This window comes from Sardina pilchardus, chromosome 1 (assembly GCF_963854185.1).
Source record: "Sardina pilchardus chromosome 1, fSarPil1.1, whole genome shotgun sequence".
Classification (NCBI taxonomy): domain Eukaryota; kingdom Metazoa; phylum Chordata; class Actinopteri; order Clupeiformes; family Clupeidae; genus Sardina; species Sardina pilchardus.
The window spans coordinates 31,218,748-31,225,457 of NC_084994.1; the positions used below are offsets into that span (position 1 = coordinate 31,218,748).

The following is a 6,710-nucleotide window of genomic DNA, read 5'->3' on the forward strand; positions in this document are numbered from 1 at the left end:
AACATTAAGCAATATAATCAAACAGTGTAAGAGTAAATTAGACCCCAAAACAAACCAGAAATGTTCTGCTTTTGATGGCATGCCGCTCCGTTTCAATTCCAAATGAAACGCATGTCTCACAATAAAACGCACGTATGCAGAGCATTAGCCTAAATAAAATGGGCATAATTTGAGGAGTTACAGGTAGGCCTAGACAATCTCCTGCCAACCTAGCCTATCTTCTTGTCTCTATTGAAGTTGTAGCCTACCTATTTCGTGTGTTTACAACAACATTGACATTGACATGTTCCGTGTGCGGGTATAGAGAGGCTTTCCAGGCTATCAGAACTTTTTTTTTTTTAACCGTTTATGTTCATCGGCGCAGCGATGCGAACTGACAGCTGTTGCCACGCGTATGCTCCAGACTCTAAATAGGTATATAGATCTTGCTAACTCACTTAATTTTCTGTAATACGGTAATTGTAACCTGTAGCCTAGGCTACCTCAGAAAACCCAGACAGGTTGTGCATCAGTTTCGCTTTTAAAACACGCCAGTGTAGCGTGAGAGGGGAAATGCCTGTTGCGGGCTATGCAGTGTTTAAGGGCATGACAGACGGGCTCCCATTGTGAGGGCACTCTACGGACCAGCGGCATCTTTAGTAGCATCCAGCAATCAGTGCATAAGCATATAAATACAACAATTCAGCAAGGTAGATTTGGCCAAAGGTGGGCCCCCTGCCTGCACCCGTGGGCCCGGAGCGACCGCCCCCCCTGCCCCCCCACTCGCTCCGCTATTGTTTGAGGTAGAGGGTAGGTTTTATTACGGCAGACAAAAGCATTTAAGCATGTTGACATTTACCTTCACTTCGTCCTGAACTAGTAACACCAGTTACAGAGGCATATGGTTATTTTTATTATTAATGTTTAGACCAAAAGTCAAATAAATCAAATGTAAAACTGTATAGCTTACTTCACTTGGGTGGCAGGACAGGATGAGAAAGCGTAGACCCCCAAACCAGACTGGAGCCACTTGTGAATAACCTGTAACGCAGATACATAAATGTACATTTCATTAGAGAGCTTTTGAGGTAGAGGGTAGGTTTTATTACAGCAGACAAAGGCATTTAAGCATGTTGACATTTACCTTCACTTCGTCCTGAACTAGTAACACCAGTTACAGAGGCATATGGTTATTTTTTATTATTAATGTTTAGACCAAAAGTCAAATAAATCTAATGTAAAACTGTAAAGCTTACTTTACTTGGATGGCAGAACCCCCAAACCAGACTGGAGCCACTTGTGAATGACCTGCAACACAGATACATAAATATGCATTACGTTTATCATCAGAAAGAAATGGCCAAATATTTATCATAACCAATAATACACCCCATTTAAAAAATGCATTATATTGGGATCCACAGAATATGGTGCTGATCATTTTAGCTCCTCTTCCCATATATTCTAAACATTCACAACAAAGTGTCTGGTCTGTGCCAAGGCAAAGCAAGGACATACATGAAGTCAACAACTGCCTCTTCTATTTTGCCTCTTCTCAGTTAAATCTTACTCCAAGGAACGTTCAATGTCATTAAATGAACTCGTAGACGACAGTATTTCTACATGAAAATTTAAAACAAATAGCCTCGTGCCCTTTGTGCATTTATATTTCGTAAAAGTTAGAGAGTAATCTCTAGCAGCTACAGTTCAATCTAAAAAGTCACCAGGAAACACGTCTGGAAACCGGACTTTTTAGATTGAATAGTAGGCCTGTTTGCTGGTTTCTGCCAGCAGAGAATGTCGAGCTATGACGTATGTGTTTGAGCATGCGGCAGCTGGTTAGCGCTACCTTATTAGAACTAGCAGGCTACTGCTAACGTCATTCATAATTTAAAACCATTAGCTAGCAGCTAACGTTATCCCGGACTGGTGAACAATGTGAAATCAGCCTCCCACCCAGAAAGAAATGATGTTTAGACACATCCGAATTGGCCTACGTTTTCTTAAAGACTCCCGAGTCCAACATCTAAGCTTTCATAACGTTAACAAAAACTAGTTTTCCTGTAACTTTAATGCTATCGTTAGCTAACAAGCTAACGCTAGCTAACGCTAGCTAACGCAAGCCAACTTTTGTTGTTCACAAACACAAAGTTAGCGTTAAACCAAATTAAACGTTGCTCATTTTAAACTCAGATCTGAGTTTAGCTTTCATTAAAAGGGTAACAAAGCCCTAGTTGGACAGGATTTAGCCCTGTCTAAAGTGGGCTAAATTAGCTTGCGAAAGCTAGCAGCTAGACCGTAGCTGGTGTGTAAATATGAGCAATATCTGCAGACCAGCAAATCGGCATATAGGAGCATACTTACAGTGAGCCTTCAGACGCCGCTGTTTCGTCTTCCACTTCATCAACGAGAAATTTGAAAACTGAAGGAGCCGTTAGGACTGGAAAGGGCGCGTTCGATGTGCGTATCAGCACGGAGTCCGCCGCAGAGGGTCCGTTTTGGAACCCTCTGCTGTGTGGGTCAGGATGTTGAAAAACTCGCGTCGATTTACAATGAGTAGGCTAATAATATACCTTTTCAGACATTTTAACAGACGTTGTTTTGACATAAATTTCACATCAATTTGACGTCTTATTTCCTGACATCAAATCAACGTTGATTTAATGTCAATAATATAGACCTGAGATGTAGGGACCAGAAAAAACATGTTAGATTGATACCTTTGTTGGGCCTCTTTACAACCACAAGGAAATCATTACAAAATATAATGAAATTATGCATATTTATGCACGTCATACATGTTGGTCAAAATCTTGACTACTTCTTGATGTCAAATTGACGTCAGGATGCCAGCTGGGAGAGTAACAAAAAAGGGTAAGATAATGAAAAGTTCACACTAAATCTTGACTAAAGTTTGCCTCAAGACACATGGAAGACTCCAAGGTCAAATAGAAGAAGGTTCTTTGGTCTGATGAGAACTTTTTGGCTTTTAGAGACACCATGTTTGGAACACACCAAACGTTGCACATCACCACCAACACACCATCCGCTCTGTGAAGCATGGTGGTGGCAGCATCATGATGTGGAGATGCTTCTCTGCAGCAGGTCCTGGGGGGCTTAAAAGGTTAAAAATAAAGAATAAGATTCAGGAAAATACATGGAAGTCCTGGAGGACAATCTGACTCAGTCTGCAAGTCAGTTGACATGGGAGATTTATTTTCCAGTAAAGCTGTTTTTTTCCTCTCTCAGATATTAGTGGGGAAACAAGCAAGAAGCCATTACTCAACCCAAAATGTCATACCGTAGAACCAGTCCAGTGTCTCTAAAACTTTGTAGAATGTGCTGGTCTGTTTTCACTTTGATATGAAAAATATTTTTTTGTTAATCCTTGCCAAACATATCCAAATTTAATTGACTATGATTCCATTTAGAAAATCAGTTAAAAGGGCAAAGTATCCAAGGAGGTGAATACATTTTATAGGTACTGTATGTCATTTTATCCATACTTTACCCCATTGGCACAGATTATGTTGTAGGTCAAAACACCCCCTGTCTTTGAAGGACAGGAGAAAAAGAAATGAGAGGAAATAGTATGACAATATGAGGCCTTCATGAAAACTAATGTATATTTTCAACAAAGTGATTGTAACATTTAGATGCAATACAAACAAAATAATTCCTCAAAATAACTGTGCAAGAGGGTGTTGCCTTACTTCTCGTAATGCCTCTGCATCCAGTTGTTTTTTTGCTCTCACTGTGATATTTGGAACCGAGGGAATGTATATGAAGTCCAGAAACTCGCCACACCGTGAACATGTAGGCACCAGTTCCAGCTGAATATCTGGAGTGCTGATCATTTGGCCGTATTCTATGTCAGCTGTTATCATAATTGGAGAAAAATAAAATAAAATTGTGTGAAATTTGGAACAAAATAATTCCACAAAATATTGGTGTGCTAGAAAGTGCTTTCTCTTAATGCCTCTGTGCACGAGCTACAGCTCAGTATCTTGAGTGTTGATTTGGCCGTATTCTGTCAGCTGTTATCATAATTGGAGAAAAAGTAGCAATTGCTTATAATTAAATGAATGATACACAGATATAAATTATTTACATCAAACTATTGCTATCATTGGCTATCATATCAAACCACCTGATGCATCACATTGACAAGTCCAAGCTATTTGCATTATCTCAAATATCAAACCTCATAAAACTAGAGGGAACATAGAACACAGTCTTTCTCTCTCTGGAGATACACATGGACATTACAGTGTTACCTCCATAATGCTCATCAATTGTCCCAAGCGCCAAATTTGAACCTGTTTGGCAGTCTATCGTTGTGCCTGTGAATCAAAATGTATAATAAACTACTTCACATCAGCATTACACAAGTCTGAAAACTGGGAAAACATTTGAGCCATAGACAAATGCTTCAATGTTGAACTTTGACTGTGGCACGCTGTAGGCCTAAATCACAGGTCTTTTGTGCTAAGCCCTGTGCCAACCACAGCTAAAATATTTGGGACTTCACCAAGAGTAACCTTGTGGTGAGCGAAGTGAATCCCCTGTGCAATGTGAAGTCCCCTTCACCTTCCCCTATAGCCACCTACAGTATTCCCAAACTCAAGATGAGGGCATTTCTCTGGGATGACATTGCGTCGCAAACATATTGATGGCAATATGACATACTGACAAAGATATGTCTACACAACTCTTTGCATGATATTTCTTGTAAAATACAATTTATGCCTTTTCACCAACAAGAAAAGATGGCTCTGTTTTTCTGTTTCTGTTCTCTAAACGTACCCGTACTCTAAACTTACCCTTAGGAAGACTGTGGATGACGGTTGTCAAACAGGCCAAGACGATCAGTATCCCAACACCAGGTGGAGTCTCCATAACTTATAACGTTGATTTCCTGATCACAAAATTTAAAACAAACGGTATACAATGTCACATTTTTGTAAAACCTGTGAGCTTGTTAGCATTAAATCCTTCAGAGACAGCGTTTCTGTAATGGCGATTGATTCACTCCTTGAGCTTTGGAGGAAGTAAACGTCCTGACCGTAACTTTGATTTCAAAGTCCGTGTTGTAATTTCTTTATAGCACATCATGCATTGTAGCCTATTTTATATCTTTATAGCCTGCCATGTCATATGCTAAGGGCTCAGAGAGAATATGTTGTTCACATGAAGCTTAACTAAATTATTACAGTGGAGAAATGCCAATCTACTGTAACTGGTACCTGAAGCCTGTATTATTCTGTAAATTTGCCTTTGCTCTACAGATGGTCAATATCATTGTATCAGTACTGTGGTCTAAACATGCCAGAATGTGCAGGTAGAATCAAGGAGTGGGGCAACTACAGCAACTACTAACATAGTAGCGTGCACTCACTTCTTGAAGGGCAGGGATAAAAAGAAACGGCACCTTCCAGATATCATTTAATCAGTACTGTGGTCTAAACATGACAGAATGTGCACCTGTAGAATGGGGCAACTACTACAGCAACTACTAACACACCCAATAGGGTGCACTGACATCTTGAAGGGCAACATGGTTGATTTAGAATTATGCTTGAAAATTGATGGTGGGTTCACTGAAAAAAATAAAAGTTGAAAAAGTGTCATTGAATCAACGATGGCCGCGTTTCCCAAATTCGATCTTTCTTAAGGACTTAAGAAGGCTCCAAAGAAGGAATCGCTAAGAAGGAGTGCTAAGATACGGGTGTTTCCCAGACCTGATCTTAACTGCCTTCTTAGGTGAACCTTAAGATCAAGCCAAAGAAGCTTCTTAAGAAGCTCTTAATGAGAGCTGTTCATCACGGTGGGGCTGAAACTGAATCAATCGATGCCAGGCAAATCGATCACGATCACCCACCCCTTTATCAGCGCACAAGTCACACACAGCGCCCCGTGTTCCCCCTACAGGTGCAGTTAGGCTACGCATGTATCGTGTGTGCGTGCGTGCGTGTGTGTGTGTGTGTCAGTGTGTGTGTGTGTGTCTGTGTGTGTGTGTGTGTGTGTGTGTGTGTGTGTGTGTGTGTGTGTGTGTGTGTGTGTGTTTGTGTGTGTGTGTTTGTGTGTGTGTGTGTTTGTGTGTGTGCAGGCCCGGGTGGCTAATCGGGAGATTCGGGAGGATTCCCGGTGGGGCCAGGGGCGTAGCACCAAATTCTGGGCCCTATCCACAAGTGGTGACCATGGGCCCCCCTTCCCTCCCCCAACAACCAACCAACCAACCATCCACCGGCTGTGAGCATGAGGCCTGAGGTTCATAACTAACTACGCCTTAATCTAATCACACATTGAATTCATCTAACAACTCCTGTGATTTGCATTGAGTTCAATGAGCATCAAACAGGCTAATAGGCTAACTGAAGAAAACTGAACAAAACACCATGCCTATCTCTAGGTATGGTGAAGGATGTGTGATGATGTGGGTCAATTTTAGTTCTAAAGACCAAGGGAACTTTATCAGGATGCATAGTATCCTGGATCCATGAAATATGTGGCCTTTAAAAATAAAAAACTGCCTGCCCCTATTTTAACCCTAAGTGTTAAATTCCCATAGGGTTACATAGGGGTGCCAATATTTATTTATTTATGATACATTATTCATTCACAAATAAAATTGGTGTCCTTAAAGATTGGATTTTTCCTAATTTTATTACTTAAGCCATTAAATCAATTTCCAAAAGATGATTTGATATTCTTCTTTTTAGTCAACTTTA

The 6,710-nt window shown here is 40.6% G+C and overlaps 1 long non-coding RNA gene across 1 annotated transcript; it reads right to left on the minus strand.

Moving 5' to 3' along the window:
• Positions 1-960: 960 nt before the first annotated feature.
• LOC134073660 (uncharacterized) lies at positions 961-2,796 on the minus strand. The gene is made up of 3 exons (XR_009937278.1): positions 2,344-2,796; positions 1,236-1,287; positions 961-1,020 (listed from the first exon to the last, which is right to left on the minus strand). It is a non-coding gene; the product is annotated as an uncharacterized LOC134073660 (long non-coding RNA).
• Positions 2,797-6,710: the final 3,914 nt, after the last annotated feature.